The sequence below is a fragment of the Thermobia domestica genome, chromosome 5, assembly GCF_964235325.1.
Source record: "Thermobia domestica chromosome 5, izTheDome1.hap1.1, whole genome shotgun sequence".
NCBI lineage: Eukaryota > Metazoa > Arthropoda > Insecta > Zygentoma > Lepismatidae > Thermobia > Thermobia domestica.
The window spans coordinates 189,681,406-189,705,799 of record NC_137458.1 but is presented as its reverse complement, the minus strand read 5'-3'; positions in this window follow the sequence as shown (position 1 = coordinate 189,705,799).

Genomic DNA, 24,394 nt, shown 5'->3' with positions numbered 1-24,394 from the left:
GAAACACTCATTTTGCTCTTCTAAATAGAAACTATTCAAATGTAAACATGTGACAATGTACGACAATTCTGTTCTTTCATTTTATTCTAACATAAACCAGTAAGTAACGATCAGATAGGGTCTTCCACAGCTTCCAAAAATCGTTTTGCCCTATTGAATGGAATCACCTCCAATGGAAAATGTCTGACAATTTACGACAATTAAATTCTTTCATTTTATTCTTACAAATGTTAGTAAGAAACGATCAGCAACAGTTTCCTTCTTCTCTTGAACACTCCTTTGGCCCTACTGAATGGACTCACTTTTCAGTTCTATATTAGTGATAATTAAAACACCGTTTTTCATTTTATTCTTAAGTAAGTCTTCATCCAGAAATCACCAAGAGACTGCCTTAGCTTTAAAAAACTCCTTTCTGCCTAGTGAATAGACTCGCTTTTCAATGCTAAATATCTGATAATTTACACAATTGCGGTATTTGATTTTTTTTTCTTAAATATTTCTGTAACTAACAATCATGAAAGTATATTCCATCTTCTAAACTCTCCTCCTGCTCTACTCAATTGAAAGACATTTCTTTGTAAAAATCTTACAATTTAATACAATTTTCTTCTTTCATTTTCTTCCTAAAAAATGACAATAACTAATGATAAGCATAAATCTGCTATATTTTCCAAACACTACTTTTATACTACTGAATTAATTTCCTTTTCATTTGCAAATATATGACAATTTACGACAATTACCTTCTTTCACTTTATTCTAAGTAATATCTTCAACAAGCCTTAAGCAAGATTTTCCTTCAGCTTCCAATTCAGATTCCTCTGCACTTAGTGAATGCCTTAATTCTTACATTGGAAATATCTTACACTTTCCAACAATTTCGTTTCTTCATTTTATCCCTAAATATACTAGAAACCAATGATCAGCTAGTGCGCTACATGTTCAATCTCTCGTTTCGCTCTATTAAACGTACACACTTTTCCACTGTAATCATCACAATATTTACGAAAATTCCGTTTGTTAATTTTATCATTAAGGATGTCAGTGACTAATGATAATGAGAGTCTATCTCACATTCCAAACACTAATTTCATTTCACTGCATTTACTCTTTTTTCAATCGTAAATATCTGACAATATACATTAGGAGAGAGTGGTCTACTACTCCACGATTACGTGCACGCATGGAGAGCGCACCCGCGGCCTTCCAGCCTATTTGCCGGACAGGTTCCACCAAACAAGGCACCCTGCCCATTGTTCCTCTTTCTTGTTCTTCGGTTTCTGTGCATTATGTACACTGTCAAGATCTGTCCCTCAATCCTGGCGCCGAAGCGTGTATCCCTTATTCATTAAGGGGGTGGGATACGCCCACCTCGCGGCATCACCGAAGTTTTGCCTACCAGTTCCCTACTGGTGGAGGCGGTCCTGCTAGCGAGTCAGGCCCTACCATGCTCTGCAGGCATAGCGCCCGAGCGTTTCAAGGCAAGCTCACCTCCCCCATACGCTCACCGTTACCCAGGTTCCTGGGATTAGCTCCCGCATGGTACCGAATCCCACGGTATGACCACAGCCCGGCAGAGTCCAACCCAATCCGGGAACCCCAGGCAATGCCCGAGGGGGCTCGAGTCCCGGCCCTGCCTACCTCTATCGTTCAACTGGCAACCGCCGTGTGTAGAGGTACCACACACACGTCAAGATGCTCGTGCATCTCATCCCGGATCCAATGGTACGTGTCATCACCATTTGGGTTTGGTGCCAGCCCATTCCTGCAGAGTTTCTTCCCTTTGGCAGTTCATGACCGTTGCCCAGATTCCTGGGGTTGGCCGCTCTCCGCCTCCGGTCCGTCCCTCGGCAGGTTGGATTCTGACACTCCCCCCCCCGGTAGGATCGCCCAAGCAATACGGGGCTACCTCTCTTTTACGTGTTGAGGTACCACGAACACGTTGAGATACTTGGTATCTCCTCCCAGACCCAATGGTACGTGTAAGCCACCATTTGGGAGAAGGGCCGTGGCCACTGCTCTCCCCCGGTAGGGCCGTCTGACAATATACAACAAATCCGTCTTTGATTTTATTCTTCAATATGTCAGTAAATAAGGATCAGCAAAGGCTGCTACATCTTCAACGCTCTCTTTTCGCCATTGTGATCGAACTCACTTTTCAATGGTAGATATGTAACAATTTACGACAATTTCTTTCGTTTACTTTCGAATTGTAAATAAATTACAAATTACTAAAATTTCATTGTTTGATTTTTCTTTTAATTTATAAGTAAATAACGATCTACAAGGGTCTGCTCACTTTCCACACTCCTATTGACATGCTGAGTGGACTTATTGTTCAATAGTAAATATCTGACTATTTACTACAACTAATTTCTATCATTTTATTTTTAAATATCTCACTAGCTAATGATAAAAAAGTCAGCTACAAAATCAGAACACTCCTTTCGCGCTAATTAAAGCAATTTTTTATCGAACGGAAATATCTGACAAGTTACGACAATTGCTTTATTTCATTTTATACTTAAATATGCTCATTTTATACTAATGATAAGCATAAATCTGCTACACCTTCCAAACACTAGTTTCCTCCTACTGAATTAACTAACTTTTAAATTGCAAATATTAGATAATCTAACACAATTACCTTCTTTCACTTTATTCTAAGTAATATTTTCAATCAGCGTTTAGCAAGAGTCTCCTTCAGCTTCCAAAACCAACGTTTCAATTCGAAATGTTATAATTTACGAAAAATACATACATTGATTATATTCCCAATAAAGGCTTCAAATTGCGATGAGCAAGATCCTGCTTCAAGTTCTAAATACTCTTCTCCCAGTAGAAAATGTACTAACTTTTCAATTGTAAATATTTCAAATTTACAGCAATTCGTCTGTTACATTTTATTCTTAAATTTTTGCAAAGTAATGATATGCTATTCTCCTTCATCTTCCAAATTCTTTTTCGCCCTACTGAATTTGCACACTTTTCAATTGTAAATATCTTAAATTTTTGACAATTTCGATTTTTCATTTTTAAAAATATCTCAGTAACCAACGATCTCTAAAATTGTGCTATAACTTCCACACACTCACTTCGCCTACTGAATGGACTCACTTTTCATTAGTAATTTCTGACTATTTACGACAATTCTGTTCTTTCATTTTTTTATTAAATATGTAAGTAACTAACGATCAGCAATAGTTTGCTTCATCTTTCAAACACTCCTTTCGTCCTACTGAATATAATCACCTTGCAATGGTAAATATCAGACTATTTTCAACAGTGGCGTTCTTTAATTTTGTTTATGAATATGTCAGTAACAAACTATCTTGAAACTCTATTTCCTCCTCCAAACCCTTCTTCTGAACTCTTGATCAGAGCAATTTTGGTAGATCAGACAATTTAATTCAATTTCCTTCCTTCATTATATTCTTAAATGTGTCAGTAACTAAGGATAAGCAACATAGTGCTACATCTTCCAAACACTATTTTCCCCGTACTGAATGAATTCATTTTGAATTGTAAATTTTATATTTACGACAGTGACGTTCTTTCATTTTATTCTCAAATATGTCTTCAACTAGAAATCAGCAATAGTTGCATTACATTCGAACACTCCTCTACCCCTAATGAATTTAGTTACTTTTCAATTGTAAATATCTGATAATTTAAATAATACCGACTTTACAATTTAAACACTATGTTCAGTCTCCTGAATTGCCTCAATATTATTTTTAAATACAACATAATTTACAACAATTCCGCTACTTTTTTTATTCTTCATATTGTCGGTTACTGATGATCGTGAGAGTATGTTTCAGCAACCAGACTTTTCTCTCGTCCTATTGAATCGACATGTTTCACAATTGAAAAACCAGATTATATGCGAAAGTCTATATGTTGACAACTAAGGATCAGCTAGTCTGCTTCATCTTGCAAACTGTGTTTTCGACCTACTGAATTGAGACACCTTTCTATTGTAAACATCAGATAATTCACCAAAAAAAAAAAAAAACGTTTTTTTTTTTTATTCTTAAATGTCAGTTACCAACAACCATGAGAATCAATTTCAGCTTCCAATCTCTCATTTCGCCTTACTGGATAGACTTTCCTCTCAATTGCAAATATCTTAGAATTTACGAAAATTTCGTTCTTTCATTTTATTCTTAAATATTTCAGTAACTAACGATCGGGAACAGTTTGCTCTTTCTTCCCACACTCCTTTCATCTTACTAAACGGGATCACTTTTCAATTGTAAATATATTAAAATGTAAACAATTCGGTTCTATCATTTTACTCTTAAATATGTCAGTGACTAACGATCAGCAATGGTCTGCTTCATCTTTGAAACACTCACTATATCTACTATATGACTTCACCGTTTAATTTTAAAAATGTGACGATTTACGACCATTGCCTTCGTTGATTTCATTTTTGAATTTTTCAGTTGATAAGTGAATAGTTTTCGATATCTGGGTAATATTCTTAGTAATAACATGAAGTACGTAAGTGAAACAACAGCAAGTATTGGACTGGCGAAAGAAGCCTTTAGAAGGAAGAAAAGTTTGTTTTGAGGCACCTTGAAAAAGAGTAGGGAAAAAGAATCATAAAATGCTTCGTGTAGAGTGCTGTGTTAAATGCAGGGGTAACATGGACATTCGTCTGTATATAATGATCAAGAAGAGTCCGCTATATCTTCGAAAAACTCCTTTCGCCTTACCAAATGTACTCACTTTTCAATCGCATATATGACAATTTACGACCACTGCGATTTAATTATTTTGAAAAAAAAGGAGTGACTAACGATCAGCAAGGGTCTGCTTCGTATTCCAAACTCTCCTTTCTCTCTATTGAATGGACTCACCTTTCAATTGTAAATATCCTTAATTTACGTCGGTGATTTCATATGTTCTTTAATATGTCAGTACTAACTATGATTATATTCTGCTACATCTCCCAAAGACACCTTTCCCCCTACTGAGTGTACTCGCTTTTGAATTGCAAATATTACTATTTACTTCAATCCGCTCTTTCTTTTTTTAAATAACTCAGTGACTGACGATCAAATAGTGTCTGCTTCATTTTTGAGGCTCTTTTCGTTCTACTGAATGGAATCTCGTTTCACTTCAAATGTCCCAGAATTTTCGACATTTCCTTTCTTTATTCAGTACTCAGTAACTAATTATCACGAAGAATTTGCATCATATTCATAGCAATCCATTTGCCCATCTGAATTGAATCAGTATTCAATTTTAATATCTGACAATTTACGACAATTCCACTGTTTCATTTCACTCTTTTGTGTGTCTCCAAACAACGGATTAGAAGAGTCTCCACCACCTTTCAAACACTCCTTTCGGTCTTCTAATTAGTCTCACTATCAAATGTAAATAAGTGACGATTTAAGAACTTTTTTCTTCCATCTATTGTTAAATAAGTCTGTAAGTAACGATCAGCAAGAGTCTTCTTCAACTTGGAAAAATCCTTTTGCCCTACTGTGTGGAATCATTAATAGAAAATCACAATTAACGACAGTTTCATATCGGTAACACTCTTTTCGCCATAATGAAAGCTCTAACTTTTCAATTGTAAATATATGAGAATATTCTATAATTCCGTTTTTCTTTGTTTTCTTCAATATGTCAGCATCTAACGATCAGCATCAGTTTCCTTCTTCTCCCAAACACACCTTTCCCTTTCTGAATGGACTTGCTTTTCAATTGTAAATTACTGGTAAAGGAATTCCGTTCTATGGTTGTATTCTTAGATATGTCTTCACCCAAAATCACTGAGAATGCCTTAGCCTTAAAGAAGTCTTTTTTGCGTAGTGAACAGACCTGCTTCTCAATTGTAAATATCTTATAATTTAAACAATTCCGTTCTTTCATTCTATTCTAAAGCATCTCTATAACTTAGGATTAGCAACAGTTTGCTTCATCTTCCAAACACTCCTTTCGCACTACTGAATGGACTCACTTTTCAATTAGAAATATCTGAGAATTTACGATAAATGCATTCTTTCATTTTATTCATAAATATGTCAGTTAGTAACGATCATGAAAATCCATTTCGTCCTACAAAATGATCTCTTGAACTATTGAATAGAACAACTTTGAAATTGTAAGAATCTTACAATTTACTAGAATTTTGTTCTTTGATTTTATTGGTTAATATGTCTGTAACTAACGATAAGGAAGTCTGCTACTTCTTCCAGACACTCCTTTCCCATTGGTAAACAAACTTTTCGAATGAATCTATCTGGCAGTTTACACTAATTCCAATTTCCACTTTATTCTCAAAAGTCAGTAACTATTGATCACCAAGAGTCTGCTACGTATTCCAAACACTACTTTCACCCTATTGAATGATGTCAATTTTATTTGTAAATACCACAGAATTTACGATAATTTCATTGTTTTTTTATGCTTCGTAATGGCGGCCAATATTGTTCATGAAATTATATTTCTGTTTCCCACATATTCTTTCAACCTATTGAAATCTTTGATTATTGTAAATGTCTGACAGTTTGAGACAGATTGCTTTTTTATTTTATTCTTAAATGTTTTGGCAACTAATGTTCAGCTAGTTTGCTCCAGTTTCCAAACTCGCCTACTGAATGAACGCCTTCTGAATGTATATATTTGACGATATACGACAATTAAATTGTTTTATTTTATTGTCAAATATATCTTCAACTAACGATCACGAGGGGTCTGCTTTACCTTCTGCTAAAGAAATTGTATGTTTATCAGATATTTACATTTGAAAAGTGAAGACATTGAATAAGGCGAAAGGAGTTCTCGGAAGATTTAGCAGAATCGTGAAGATCGTTAATTAAAGACCTACTTATTAACAAAGCGAATCGATGGAATTGTTTTAAATTGTCATATATTAACAATTGTAATGTGGGTCAATTCAGTACGGTCAAAAATGTATTTGAAGATGTAGCAGACACTTGGTGATCATTGTTTACTGAGGAATTTAAGAATGAAATGAAAGGAAGGAATTGTCGTATGTTTTCAGATTCTCAAAATTGAACAGTGCATGCATTCAGTTGACGAGAAAAGTATATCAGAGATGAAGCAAACTCTACCTGATCGTTAGTTATTGACATAAAATGAAGTGATGCAATTGACGTAGATTTTCAGTTATTTATTTGAAAAGTGAGTTAATTGAATAGGGCGGATGTAGTGTTTGGAAGCTAAACCAGAGTCCCTATGCTAGTTCGTTGAAGACATATTTAAAAATTCAATGGAAGAACCAAATTGTCCTTAATTCAATGATATTTAACATTGAAATATGATTGTATTCGATAGGGCGAAAGAAGTGTTTGGAAGATGTAGCGTATTTTTCTCGTCGTTTTCTTCTCACATATTTAAGAGTAAAATGAAAGAACGGAATTCTCGTAAGTTATCAGGTAGTTACAATTCAAATCGAGTCTTTTCATTAAGGAGAAAGGAGATTTGGAAGCTAAAGTGGACTCTTGCTCATCACTAGTTGCCAACAAATGCAAGAAGTAAATGAATGAACAGAATTATCGGAAATTGACAGAATTTTACAATTGAACTCTAGTCTATGTAGTAGAGCATAAAAAGGGTTTAGGAGCTTAAGCAATCTTGTTGTTCGTTAGTTGAGAACATATTTAAAAAATGAAAGAACTGAATTGTCATAGGCAGATATTCACAATAGAAAAATTAATCCAGTCTGTAACAGTCTTTTGGTGATTATTACCTATTGACGTATTTAAGAATAACATGAAAACGCTGACCGGAGTCTCAGAAAAACTAAAATTATGTACTTCACATTTTCTTTTGTGAGGATATGCCTACTAAAAGTCATTCATCTCTCTCCACAACTCGCACAGCATCCCAGCTTCTCATAGATGCATTAGCGTTGTTAAAATGATACTACATGAGGAGTCATCTTGAGCTTCTGCCTGAATGCGTCATTGCCTCAATGTAATGATGCGCAATTATAGATTATAATTCTTAACTAATATAAATTGGGAGCTCATTTAAGACGCTAAAACTCCTATGCGCAAAGCGCGCATAAGGATTAATACTAGGCAAATTCTACGTAACCGATGAAAAAAAAAAGGAATATTGTTTTCTAAATAAAGGCTTTACAGACGTTTTACTTACATTAATTTTACATAAGTATCTTTAGTCATTAGTATAGATCAAAAGTATAATTACATTATGTTTACTATGGATGGTCTTTACGTGTAAGTAAAGTCATTTATTACTAGAAGCAGCGATGTTCCCATACTTAGAAATGGGGATAAGGATATTTTTTGATAAACACTACTACGTTAAAGGGTTATGTCTAATTCAGTGATATATTACGAGAGAAGAAATAAATGCATTGCTCGTTCTGTTGAAAGTACTTTGGAGTTATTACTATTATCGAGGTGTGAATTCCTTCTTGTTTTCTTGATAACACTGCGATGTCGACGACCTCTGTATATAAGAATCGACATTACATGGTAGAGATGAAAAACACCCAAGCGGTGATTATCTAGTAGTCAAGGAATTCATGAAGATAGGTCTAATTACTGATGGTGTGAATTTTAGTGCAGTTTGTGAATTTGTTCTTGATGAAGTAATGTATGGGATTTTATAATTAGAGGAAAGGATCTCTGTGCTGAACAAGATTTTATGCAACTCATGCAGAAGTATTTCAATACAAAACAGCCAATCAATACGATGGCTGAGAGATTGCTTCGAATGATACGGACAAGTTATCTGAAAAATGGAACGATATTTCAGAGCCAGAATAGTCTCAAGGAAAGGAATTGTCGTAAATAGTAAGGTATTTACAATTGAAAAGCAAACGGATTCACTAGTACTAAAGGAGTGTTTCGAGGATAAAGTAGTATCTTGCAGATCATTAGTAACAAACATATTTAAAAGTAAAACGAAAGAACGGAAAAGTCGTAAATTGTCAATTTACAATTGAAAATTTGGTACATAAAGTAGTGCAAAAGATGTGTGTGGAAAACGAAGCAGACTTTTGCTGACAGTTATTAACATATTTAAGTATAAATGAAAGAACCGAATTGTCGCACTGTGGCAGAAATTTACAATTGAAAAGTGAGGCCATTTAGTAGAACGAAAGGAATGTTCGGAAGATGAAGATGACTCTTTATGATGTTTGTCACTGACTTATTTTGCCAATATTATGAACGGAATTTTCGTATATTGTCATATATGCAATTGAAAAGTGATTCCACTCAGTAAAGCAAAAGTGTTGTTTTGATATCGTAGCAGAATATGCTGATCGTTACTTGCTGATATAGTTAAGAATCAATGAAATATTGGTATGATGTACATTGTCTGATATTTACAAATGAAATTGAGTCCGTTGATAAGGCAAAAGTAGTGTTTTAAAAGTGTAGCAGACTTGTTGATTATTAGTCACTGCCATATTTAAGAAGAAAATGAAAGAACAAAATTATTGTAAATTTTTCAGATATTTACAATCGAAAATAAAAGGACAAAATGTGAGTTTGGAAGATGAAATAGACTTTCGTGATCATTAGTTACTGACAAATTTGAGAATAAAAAGAAAAAAGGGTTTTGTCGTATATTATCAGATATTTACATATGAAAGCGTGTACCTTTAGATGGTTGAAGGGGGTTTGGAAGGAAAGCAGACTGTTGCTGATAGTTGGAGACTTATATAAAAGTAATATCATTGAGTAGAATTATGTAAATCGTCGGATATTTACAATTGAAAAGTTAATGCACTAATTGTGAGAGTTTTACATTTGAAAATAAGAGCATTCTCTATGGCGAAGGGAGAGTTAGATTTATGGACCAGAGTCATTCTAAATGTTAGTGGCTGAGATATTTAAAAATAAAATTAATGAACCGAATTGTCGTACATTGTCAGATATTTTCAATTGGAAAGAGGTTCCAGTCAGTGGGGCGAATGGAGCGTATGAAGATGATGCAGACTCTTGCTGATCGTTAGTAATTGACTTATTGAACAAAAAGGAATAGTCGTAAATTGTAATATTTGCAATTGAAAAGTGAGAACATTCAGTAGGGCGGAATGAGTGTTTCGAAGCTGAATCAGACTCTCGCTGATCGTTAGTTACTAAATGAAAGAACTTAAAGCAGGTATATTGTCAGATATTTACAATTGAGTAGTGGGTCCATAAGTAGAACAAAGGGAGTGTTTCGTAGCACTCGCTTCAATGTCTTCAACTAGCATTTAGTAAGATAATTCAGCTGATAAATACTGTTCTCATCCTAGTGAATGCACTAACTTTTAAATTATAAATACCTGTATATTTCCATCAACTTTGATCCTCATTTTATCTTGAAATATGTTGTTAACTAATGTTCAGCTTGTGTGCTTGATCTTTCAATCTCTGCTTCGCCGAACTGAATGTACGCACTTTTCTATAGTAAACATCAGACAATTTAGGAAAATTCCATTTTTTCATGATATTCTCAAGTACGTCAGAAACTAACGATCAAGAGTGTATCTCAGGATCCAAGCACTCCTTAGGCGTCACTGCATAAACTCTTTTTTGAATTGTGAATATCTGACTATATAGTACAGTTCCGTCTTTAATTTTATTCTTAAATATGTCTCCATCTAACAATCAGAGGAGTCTGCATCTAGAACCAAATACTCCTTCGTCTTACTGAATGGACTCAATTATCAAAAGTAAATATCTGACAATATACGACAATTTTCATATTTTTTTTAATGTGAGTAAGTAACGGTCACCACGAGTCTGCTTCACTTTGAAACCCTCACATCTCCTACTGATTGGACTCACCTTTCAATTGTAAATATTCTTTAATATCTAAGTAAAAAACTATTAGAATGAGTCAATTTGATTTTTCTAACACTCCCTTTGCTATACTGAATGCCTTCACTTTTAAATTGTAGAAATGTAACTTTCGACATTCCGCTCCTATATTTTATTCTTATATATGTCGCAAACAAAAATGAAAAAGAGCCTGCTTTAGATTCCCAACACTCTTTCGTCGTAGTGTGAAGACTCTCTTATTTTAAATATATGACACTTTACACTACCAGTCCTTCATTTTATTTATAAATATTTCAATATGTAGCGATCAGCAAAATTTTTCTTAATCTTCTAAACACTCCTTTCGCCCTACTGAATGCACTCGTTTTTCAAATATAAGTACTGACAATTTAAACAGTTGCACTCTTTGATACTGATCTTAAGTGTCTTCAACGAAGGACAAGTCTGCTTTGCTTCTAAACCCCTTTTAACACACTAAATACTTTCTTCTCATATGTCAATATATCACAATGTACGGCAATTCCCTTCTTTTATTTTATTCTTAAATTTGTCAGTGAGGAATGATCAGAAAGGTCTATTTCATCTTCTGAAATCACATTTGTGGCACTAAACACAACCACTTTTTGATTGTGAAAATCTGACAATTTACAACAAATCCATTGTTTCATTTTATTCTTAATTAGGCCAGTAACTGAAGATCAACAAGGGTCCGCTACATCTTCCACTACTTTCGCCCTATTGAATGGACTCAATTTCATTTGTGAATATCAGACAATGTACGGCAATTCCGTTCTTTGATTTTTCTTAAATATGTTAAAATAGGGGTTGGAACGAATATACCCCTCCTATGTTACTAGTCTTATGCAATTACTGCTATGTTAATTAAAGGGATGGAAACGAGTACACCCCCTTATTATGTCGGTAGTTTTTGCTATAATGTGCTCATTGTCTGCTATTTCTGTTATGTTATAATAGAGAATGAATACAGCCATAAAACATGCTCATAAAAGGAAAAGAGTACACCCCTAAACTGGTGGTCGTAAAAGACCATGGCTGGACGGTTCACGGTGTTCGATAGGGTTGGAAACGAATACATCCCTGCTATATTACGTAGTCTTATGTATTATCTGCACTACTATGTGTTTGTAGTCTCTATGTATTCTCTGCAATGGTAAAATATTCAAATAGGGGTTGAAAAATGATCATAAAAAAGAACGAATACATCCCTGCTATGTTACGTAGTCTTATGTATTATCTGCTCTGCTATGTGTTCGTAGTCTCCACTACTATGGTAAAATAATGGGTGATGGCATGTCCGAAAACCAAATATGACAATTTACGACCATTCCGTTTTTCATTTCTTTAAATATAGTCCGGTACTAGCGATTAGGAAGTCGGATGCATCTTCAAAACACTCCCTTCGTTATAATGAAATGATTCACTGTTCAATTGTAAATATCTTACCATTTAAGTCAATTACGTTGTTTCATTTATTCTCTAATATGTCAGTATCTAACAATCAGCAAGATTCTGTTTCATCTTCCAAACACGCCCTTCGCCCTACTAAATGCACGCACTTTTCCACTGTAAACAATAAAAATTTACGAAAATTCCGAGTTTTCATTTCATTCTTAAGTTCGTCAGTAACTAACGATCATGAGAGTCTATCTCAGCCTCCACACTCTCTTTTCGCCTTACTGGATAGCCTCTGCTTTCAATTGTAAATATGTGAAAATATACGACGAATCTGTATTTTCTCTTTATTCCTAAGTATGTCTTCATGTAAAGATCCCCAAGAGACTGGCTTAGCTAAAAAAAACTCTTTCCGCCTAGTGAATATACACGCTTTTCAATTGTAAATATCAGTCAATTTACATAATTGCGAACTTCCAATTAATTGTAAATATGTCGGTTACTAACGATCACGGAAGTCTAGTTCATCTTCCAAGCTCACCTCTTGCCCTACTGATAGAAGAACATTTCAATCGGAAATATCTGACATTTACTACATTTCATTTAATTCTACCATTTTCTTCCTAAAATATGTCAATAACTAACGATAAGCATAAGTCTGCTACATCTTCCAAACATTAGTTTCGCACTACTGAAATAACTTACTTTTCAATTGCTAATATTTGGTAATTTAAGAAAATTACCGCCGTTCATTCTATTCTAAATAATGGTTTCAACTAGCGTTCAGTAAGATTCAACTTCAGCTGACAAATACTGAAACATCTGACAATTCACAACAATTTCGATTCTTCATTTTATCTTTAAACATGTTGGCAACTAATGATCAACTAGTGTGCTTCTTCTTCCAATCTCTGCTGTCGCATTACTGAATGTACGCACCTTTCCATAGTAAATATCAGACAATTTAGGAAAGTTCCGTTTTTTCATGTCATTGTTAAGTATGTCAGAAACTAACCATCTACAGTCTAACTCAGGACGATCAAGAGTCTATCAGTCTTTCGCTTCACAGCATAAACTTTTTTTTTCAATTGTTAATATCTGACTATATATTACAATTCCGTGTTTTCTATTCTTAAATATGTCTCCAACTAACAATCAGCAGGAGTCTGCTTTTACATTCGATTACCCATTCATCTTATTGAATGAACTCACTTTTCAGTTGTAAATATCTGATAATATACAGCAATTTCGATATTTCGTTCTTTTAAATGTGGGTAAATAACGGTCACCAAGAGTCCGATACAATTTCCAAACCCTCCCTTCTACTGCATGGACTTATTTTTCAGTTGTAAATTTTCTTAAATATCTCAGTAAGTAATGATTAGCACGAAACCGTTTTATATTTCTAACACTACCTTTGTGATATTGAAAGCCTTCACTATTAATTTGAAAAAATCTGACAATTTACAACAATTCGCCTGTTTGATTTTAATCTTAAATATCCCAGTATCTAACGACCAAAAAGGTTTTCTACACTTTCAACTACTTTTTCCCTATTGAATGGACTCAATTTCATTCGTAAGTATCAGACAAATTACGACTATAATATTCTCTAATTTTTCCCTTCATAATGTTGGCCACTAACAATCATGAGCGTATATTTTAGTTTCCAAACTCTCCTTTCGCTCTATTGAATCTACTTGCTTTACTATTGTAAATGTATGACAATTGGCGACAGTCTGATACGTTGATCTTATTCCTAAGAATGTTGGCTACTAACGATCAGCTAGTTTGCTTCATTTCGCAAACTCTCTTTTCGCCTACAGCACATCTGAAAGTCGAAACAATTCTATTCTGTCATTTTGTTCCTAAATGTGTATGTAACTGACGATCAGCAAGACCCTGCTTCGTGTTTGAAACACTCCCTTCGAAATTCCGAACTGATCAGTGTTCAATTTTAAAAATGCGACGAATTACGACAATTTAATTCGTTCATTTTATTCTTAAGTTCGTCAATAAATAATGATAACCAAAGGACTCCTACATCTTCCAAAAACTTCTTTTGCCCTACTCAATTTAATTGATTTTAAATTGGTAATGTCGGAAAATTTACGTCGTTTCCATTCTTTCATTTTATTTTTACTACGTCACTAGGTAAAGATCACCAAGAACTGCTTCATCTTCAAGACAGTGCTTTGGCCTTTGCGACTGGACTCACATTGAAACTTTGATATATGACTAATTAAAGCATTTCCACTCTATCATTTTGTTTTTAAAAACATCTAACTTACAACCAGCAAGAGCCTACTACAGGTTTCAAAATTCATTACTTTCTAATAAATGCACTCACCGTTCAATTGTAAATATCTAATAATTGACGTCAATTCCGTTCTTTCGTCTATCCTTAAATATATTAGTAATAATCAATCACCTGCAGTCATCTTCCACTACGAAACACTCCTTTCGCCCTATTGAATGGACTCACTTTTCAATTGCAAATATGACAAATTACGACCATTCTGTTTTTCATTTTTTTAAATACAGTCCGGTACTCTCGATTAAGAAGAGTCAATTGTATCTTGAAAACACTCACTTCGTTTTACTGAATGGCCTCACTGATCAATTGTAAATATGTTTCAATTTACGTCAATTACGTTGTTTCATTTATTCATTAATATGTCAGTATCTAACAATCAGCAAGATTCTGCTTCTGCTTCCAAACACGCCTATCTCCCTACTGAATGGACGCACTTTACCACTGGAAACAGAACCATTATTGAAAATTTCGAGTTTTCATTTTCTTCTGAAGTTTGTCAGTAACTAATCCACACTCTCTTTTCGCCTTAATGGATAGCCTATCCTTTCAATTGTGAATATCTAAGATTATACAACGAATCCGTTTTTTCACTTTATTCTTAAATATATCTCCAGCTAACAATCAGCAACAATCGACCTCAACTTCCATACAATCCTTTCCTCTTACTGAATGGACCCACTTTTCTATTGTAAATATCTGACAATATACGAAAATTTCGATTTATCACTTTTCTTAAATATGGCAAAACTAACGATCACCAAGAGTCTGCTTCAGCTAAGAAACCCTCTCTTTGCTTACTGAATGGACTCCAATTTGAATTGTAAATATCTAACAATTAAAAATTCTGTTCTTTCATTTTATTCCTAAATATGACTTCATCCTAATATCACCATGAGACTGGCTAAACTTTGAAAAACCTCTTTCGGCCTAATGTATACCCTCACTTTTCAATTGTAAATAACTGTCAAATAACACGATTGGCAACTTTCATTTTATTCTTAAATATAACGGCTACTAATGATCATGGAAGACTAGTTCATCTTCCAAAGTGTACTCTCGGCCTACTGAATAGAAGAAAAATTTAATTGTAAGATCTCACATTTACTACGTTCCATTTTTTTTTCATTTTCTTCCTAAAATATGTCAATAACTAACAATAAGCATGTCTTCTAAGTCTTCCATATACAGGGTTTGTATGATAAGTAATGAGACCAGGTCTGGAAACATTGTTTTATTGATCTGATCTGTACAGGGACTTAAAAGCTTTCGAAGTACTCTCCTCTTGCGTCGATGCACTTCTGCAATCGATGTTTCCACGCTGCAAACGCCCCCTGGAAGTCAGCAGCCGGCATGTCCTTTAGAAATGTGGTCACGGCTGCTTGGATGGCTGTGACGTCTGCAAAACGGGTTCCTTTCAAGCGTGGCTTCAGCTTCGGGAAGAGGAAGAAGTCGGCCGGGCTCACATCTGGGCTGTAGGGTGGTTGTGGAAGGACTTCCACCCCAATCCGGGTCAAAAAGGAGGTCACTAAGAAGGCGGTGTGGGCAGGGGCATTGTCGTGATGCAACTTCCACCGGCTAGCGATCGCCGGTCTTTTCCGCTTGACGCTCCTGTGCAGTCTCTCAAGGACTCAAGGCGTTGACGGCTTGTCCTTGGGGTACAAACTCCTTGTGGACCACCCCCACATTGTCAGAAAAAACAATCAACATTGTTTTCACCTTTGACTTCGACATTCTGGCCTTCTTGGGGCGCGGGGACGCAGGAGTGTGCCACTCCGCGCTTTGACGTTTCGTTTCAGGGTCGTACTGGAACACCCACGACTCGTCACCTGTTATGACGTCATCTTCAAAGTTAGGGTCACTGTTCATGAGGTTCAACAGTTCCTGACAACAATCAACACGTCGTTGCTTTTGTTCGTCAGTCAACACTCGCGGCACCAGTTTCGCACAGATTTTTCTCATTCCCAATTGTTCCGTCACAATCTTGTGCACTGTTGTGTGGTTCATATCGAGTTCATCAGCAATCAATCTCAACGATAATCGACGGTCTGAGTTCAGGAGATCCCTCACTTTTGCCACAGTTTCGTCCGTAGTCACTGTTGTCGGGCGTCCAGCCCTCTCCAGATCCTCAACGCTTTCCCGGCCGTTCCGGAACGCACTGTGCCAACGAAACACCTGGGCTTTGGATAGGGCTTCCTCTTTGTAGGCCTCCGTGATGAGAGAAAGCGTCTGAGTAGCCGTTTTCCCCAGGCGAACGCAAAATTTGATCGCATAACGCTGTTCGATGGAACCCTCCATGTTTGTTGATTTTCCGCCGTGACAAGAATGTTCACAAGGGCTTTGTCCAAGGCTTGTCCGCGCTCCACTAAGGCTCGGAGCCAACTGACGCGCGGTGCGTTGCTTTGCTCGGACCCCCCCCCCTACATCCTCCATCACCGACAAACCCGCTCCAGCGACACGCGCGCCGCGGCGCGGCGAGTCTCATTACTTATCATACAGACCTTGTATTAGTTTCCCACTACTGAAATAACTTACTTTTCAAAAGGAATATTTGGGAATTTAAAAAATTACCTTCTTTCATGTTATTCTAAATAATGTCTTCATTTACCATTGAGTAAGATTCAACTTCAGTTAACAAATACTGATCTCACGCTAGTGAATGCACTACCTTGTAAATATCTGACAATTTACAGCAATTCCGTTCTTTAAGTTTATTCCTAAATATCTCCATACTGAATGCTCTCATTTTCTATTGTAAAAATCTCAGAATTTATTGCAATTGCGTTCCATTATTTATTCTTAAATGTGTCAGTAACTGACAACCACCATACGTACTTTTTCTTCTAAACACACCTTTCGTCCTACTGAATAGACTGACTATTAAATTGAAAATATCGGTTAATCTACGACAATTCCGTTCCTTTCATTTTATTCTTAAATATGTATTCAACTAACGATTTGCCAACGTAACCTACAGAGTCCAAACCTTTTTTCTTCCTGCTAGATAAACTTGTTCTTTAATTTAGACAAATATATGTCATTAACTAACGATCTCCAAGAGTCTGCTTCAGCTTCCGCACTTCTTTCGCCTTGTTGAGTGGACTCACTTTTCAATTGTAAATATCTGACAATTTACGACAATTCCGTTCTGTCATTTTATTCTTAATTACGTAAGTAAGTAATAATCACCAAGAGTCTGGTTCATCTTCCAAAACTCTTTTGGCCCTACTGAGTACACTCACTCTTCAATTTTAAATATCTAACATTTAAGACAACTCCATTCCATCATCTTGTCGTGAAAAATGTTAGAAAGTTACGATCAGTTAGAATCTACTTCAGCTTCAAACACTTCTGTCGTTCTACTGAATGGACTCACTTTTTATTGCAAATATATGACAATGTATGTAAATTCCTTTCTTTCATTCACTCTAAGATACGTGAGTAATTAACGATCAGCGTTTTCTGCTAGAGAATCGAAACACCGCTTTCGTTTTACTGAATGGACTCACTTTTTAGAATGCATATATGGGAATTTACAACAATTCAATTTAAAATTTATTTAAAATGAGTTACTGACTAACGAGCTGGAGGAGTCTTCTTCATCTTCCAAAAACTCCTTTCCTTTTCAGGAATAAAATCACTTTTCACGTGTAAATGTCTAACAATCCACGTAAATTCCATTCCTTCATTTATTCTAAAATATGTACATATCAACGATCAGCAAGACTCGCCTTCAACTTGGAAACTCCCCTTTCGCCCTACAGAATGGCTTCACTTTCAATTGTAAACATCTAACAATTTAAGACAATTCTGTTTTTTTGATTTCACTTATATATATATATATATTAAATTAAACAGCGAGAGTATGCATCGTCTTAAAAACACACTTTCTGCACTTCTAAAGAGACACTTTTTAAACGTAAATATGAGGCATTGTAAATTACCTCAGTTCTTTCATATTACTGTTAGACAAGTCAGTATCTAACGATCAGCAAGAGTCTACTTCTGCTTCCAAACACCCTTGTGCTCTACTGAATGTATGCTCTTTACAATGGAAAATCTCTGACAATTGAAGCAAATTCTTTCTTTCATATTATTTTTAAATATTTCAGCAACTAACGATTGGCAAGAGTCTGCTTCATATTTCGACCGAGCCTCACGCCATACTGAGTGCTCTTACTTTTCAATTGTAAAAATCTGACTATTTACGACAATTCCGATCTTTCATTTATTCCTGTATATGTCGGCAACCACATATTTCAAAGAGTCTGCTTTAGCTTCCAAACACTATTTTGGCATAGTGAATAGACTAGCTTTTGAAATCTAAAAATCTGACGAATTACGACAATTGCAATCTTTCATTTTATTATTAAATATGTCAAAAACTAACGATCAGCAGGAGTTTTTCTTAATCTTCCAAACACTTGTTTTGCCCTGCAGAGTGCACTCTCTTTTCAATTGTAAATGTACGATAATTTAAAGAATTCAACTCCTGCATATTATACTCTTCAAGAAAAATCTCCAAGAGTTTATTTTTGCTTCCAAATACCATATCGCCATGCTAAATACACTCACTTCATCTTCAAAAATATTTTTCGCTCTACTGAGCGGATTAAATTTTCTACTGTAATATATGTCAATTTTGGACAATTGCGTTCCTTTATTTTATTCTTAAATATTCCTGTAATTTACGATCTACATGAGTTCGCTACATCTTCGAAACACTCTTATCGCCTTGCTGAATGGACTCTCTTTTCCATTGTAAATACTTAACAATTTAAAGATCTCCGTTGTTTCATTTTATTCTTAAATATGTTAGTAACTAACGATCCGCATTAGTGTGCTTAATCTTTGAAACACTCTATTCGCCATTCTGATGCCGTAACTTCTCAATTATTAAAATAGGACTATTTAGTACCATTTCATTCATAAATTCGTTAGTAATTAATGATCAGCAAATCCCCTATTTACATCTTCCACATCCTGCAGTCATATAAATCCTCCCATAACTGCTTTTGCCTTACTCAATGGTCTCACTTTCTAATTGTTTACATCTGACTACTCATGACAATTCCATTGTATTATTTTATTCCTAAATAGTTCAGTAACTAAAGACCATTAGAGCCTCCAAACTCTCCTTTTGCTTTACTGAATGCACACACTTTTCAATTGTAAATACTTGAACACTAACGAGAATTACACCCTCAGCATATATATAATCGAATAACTCTTAACTGAAAATATATGACAAGTCACGACAATACAGTTCCTACATTACATCGTTTTTAGCATGTCATTAACTACCGATCAACAAGGATCAACTACCGATTTTCTAAACTCTCGATTCTCCATATTGAACGAACTCAGTTTTAACTGAAAATATCTCCGTTACAATTTAACAAAAATAAGTTCTTTCATTTTTAAATATATTAGTAACTAACGATTAGAAAAAGTCTGCTACGTCTTCAAATGACATCTTCAGTTTTACTGAATTGCCCATTTACCATTTTTCCAATAACGTTCTTTCATTTTGTTCTTTAATATGTCACTAATTAATGTTCAGCAAGAGTTCGAACACTTCTATCTACTGGATGGACTCACTTTTCAATTGTTTATGACGGACAAGATAAGAAAATTAGTTGTCAGTTACTAATGATAATCATAACCTATTTCATCCTCCCAACTCCTGTTTTACATACTGAATCGAACAAGGTTTTATTTGTAAGTAGCTAAATATTTACATTTCCATTATTCATTTTATTATTAGATATGTCCGCTAATAACGATCTGCAAGAGTTTTCTTCATTTTCCAAACACTACGTTCCCCATACTGATTAGACACTTTTCACTGTATATTTGAAAATTTACGACAATTCCATTCTTTTATTTTATTCTTACTAATGCGTTCAAGCATGGATCACCAAGCTTCAGCATTCCTACAGTCCTTTCGGCTTACTGAATGAACTCACTTTTCAATTGTAAATATCTCTAATATACGGCAATTTCGTTCTTTAATTTTCTTCCTAAATATGTGAGTAATTAACGATCAACAATAGTCTTAACTACTTCAACTTTCAAAAGCTCATTTCACCATATAAATTGGATCCTTAATTATGCTTTGCTCTACCGATCACCAACAGTCGGCATCAGCATCCAAGTACACATTTCGCCTTAGTGAATTCACTGATTTTCCTTTCTATATATTTAATAATTTACGACAATTTCATTTTTCCATTTTTTCTAAAATATTTCAGTAACGAACGATCATCAAGTCTCCTCTATATACCAAAACAAAATTTCTTAATACATTCGCTTTTTACAATTACAAATATGTGACAATTTACGACCATTACGTTCTTTTAATTTATTCTTTAATATATCGTAAACTAATAGTCAGCAATAGTCTGCGACATCTTCCAAATTATCCGTTAGTCGAAGTGCTTGGAATCACTTTTAAATAGTGAATGAGAAAGAATTTACAATAACTCCGTTTTTTTCGTTTTATTCAAAAACTGTCTTCAACCAAAGATGACCAAGGGACTGAATCAGTTTTGAAACACTCCTTTCGGCATACACAGTCTACTCGCTTTTCAATTATTAATATCTTACAATTCACTACAATTCCATACACTCCTTACGCTCTATACATTGTAATCACTTTTAAATGTGTATATACGACAATTCTCTTATTTTACTTTATTCTTAAATATCTTAGTAACTAACGATACACAACAGTTTTTTTCATCTTCCAAACACTAGTTATGCCATGCTTTATGGACTCACTTTCATTTGTAAATATCTGACAATTTTCGAAAATTCCGTTCTATCATATCATTCTTTAATATGTCGAAATCTACCGATTACCAAAGCCAATTTTGGCTTCGAAACACTCCTTTACCGGAACTGAATAGACTCGCTTTAAAATTGTAGATATTCGACAAATTACGACAATTCCGTTGACTCGTTTTACTCTAAATTATGTCAGTAACTAACGATCAACAAGTGTCTGGTTCATCCTCCAAACTTTCCTTTCATTTTACTGGATCTACACACTTACCAATTACAAATACCTGATAATTTACAAGAATCCGGTTCTTTCATTTTATTTTTAAATATGCCATACTAGCATTCAGCAAGAGTCTGCTTTATCTTCGAAACACTCTATTCACAATGCAAGACAATGATCAGTTATCCCGTTCTTTGATTTTATTGTTAAATATGTCAGTAACTAACGACCAAGAAGATATCACTTCTTCCTGCAATACCTCATTTCAATTTATTGAATGGAATAACTTTGAATTCAAAATGTCTGACAATTTTCGACAATTCCCTTTATCATTTTATTCTTAAATATAATTAGTAAGCAACGATTAGCAAGAATCTGCTTCGTCTATGAAACAGTCCCTTCTTCATACTGAATGAACTGACTTTCCAATTCTAAATACCAGACAAAATACGACAATTCAGTCGTTTCACTTCTTTTTAAAATATGTCGAGACTAACCGATCACGAAGAATCTACTTGTTTGAATTGTAAATATCTCACAATTTAAGACAATACTTTTCTATCACTGTATTCCTAAATGCGTGAATAAAAAAAGGTCACCAAGAGACTGCTTCATGTGCAAATAAGTCTCATCGCCTGCTCAAAAAGTCACTTTTCAATTGTAACTATCTGACAATTTGTGACAATTTCATTATTTCATTTCATTCTTAAATATGTCGGTAACAATCGATGTGTAGGAATCTGCTTGAGCTTCCACAATGGTTTGGCCCTACTGAATAGATTCACAGTAAATTGAAAAAGTCTTACAATTTACGCCAATTCATTTTTGAATTTGTTCTTAAATATGTAGGTAAATAACGATCAGCTTAGTCTTCCAAACACCCCTATCCCCTATGAATGCACTAACTTACTAACTGTAAATAACTGCACTTTCTGTTCAATAATATGTCAATAACTAACCATCAGCAAGGGCCCTTTACGACCTACAGAATAGACACATTCAACTGCAAACATCAGACAATTTTCTTGAGTTACGTTCTTTCTTTTTAATCTTAAATATATATTCAACTAAAGATAGGCAATAGTCTCCGTCAGCCTTGACGCACTGCTTTCGACCTATTGAATGCACTCACTTTTAAATTATAAATGTGGTATAATTTACTGCAATAACGTTCTTACAGTTGAATCTCTTATACTTCGGCAACTACCTATCACCGAAGGTTAAATTCAGATTGCAAATACTCCTTTCGCCAAAGTGAATAGATTCGCTTTTCAATTGTAGATATTTGACAATTTACTACAACCCATTTTCATATTTCATTCTTAAATATTTTGGGAAGTACCGATCACTAAGACTCTGCTTCATCTTTTAAACAGTCCCTTCCCTTACTGAGAAGACACACTTGCCAATTGTTAATATCTGACAATTAATGACAATTTCGTTCTTGCATTTTATTCTTAAATATGTCTTTAGCTAACAGTCTGTAAAAGTTTGTTTGAGCTTCTACACTCCTTTCGCCCTGCTAGGTGGACTCACTATTCAATTCTAAATATAATTGTAATCTATCCATTAAAATGCTGCTATAGCAAATAGAAGCTTTTAAACCTATAACATAAATCTTTTATTTACGGGTATGTGTGATTTCAGGTTTGACAGAGACAAACATTTTAACTATTTTTACTTAAATAGCCTAAATATTTAACTATATCTTTTTCATAAAGTTTATGATATAAAATTATTGTCCAAAGCCTTTATATTTTAATAAGCTTTCTCTATAATCAATGAACGTGAAATGTGCTTCCATATTCCAAGTTCTTTTAAACTATATATTGTGGACGTTTGTATGTTTGTGGTTATTCCTTTTGGCAACGAGATCTCGGAAACTACAGGCTGTAGAAAGGTGACGATTTCACTGATCGATTGGACGTTTTGCGTAGATTGTCTAGTTCTAATTAAAAATTTAAAAAACCTGGCCATGATTTCCTTATTACATTTTTTAGGTTACACTTGAAGAGTTGAAATTCAAAAATAAGAAAAAGCATCATATCTACGCATTATACAAACATCACACTGTTTATATAGGGGTTGCATAGGCGTTAGGCGTTTGATTCATGGCCGAATATTAATGAAAAAGACTATGACCATTTCTCCATTCTAAGCAGTAAGATGAATCTACTTGTGGAGTTTTTCCCCACGGAAGACCATATATAACTGCCATTATAATTAATTGTGCATGTAATGCTTTTTCTGGATGCAGGAAGAAAGAAAACACTGGTCATGCATGAATTAGAAACTCCTACCGGAAGTAGGATCATTTCTTGCAAAAGGTGCGAGATATTGAGAAAAAATAATCAGTAAAATCTCCCTATTATGATATGCATTACCGATTATTTACCCAAGAATTCTTTAATTGTGTCTATAAAGGGCATGTACAGATGTGAGAAATGAGAAGTATATTTATGCTCGTACGCGAATGATGCGGTGTGTAGAGAGCGTAGTTTCAGCTAGTTCATTTCTAATTTTAACAACTCCGTTCTTTCATGTGTAAATATGTCAGTAACTAAGGATTAGGTAGAGTCTGTTACATCTTTGAGAAACTCCTTTTGTCTTACTGAACAGCCTCACATTTCAATTATGAAAATCTGACAATTTGATACAATTCCTTTTTTACATTTTATTCTTAGTTACGCCACTAAGTGATGATGACCAAGAGTCTGTTTCATCTTCATAACACTCCTTTGGTACTACTGAATGAACAGTATTGAAGTGTAATTGAGACAAATAACAAGAATTCCATTCTTTGACTTGTATTTAAATGCGACGGTAGCTAATGTTGATAGTCTATTTCCTCTTCCCAACTCGGGGCCG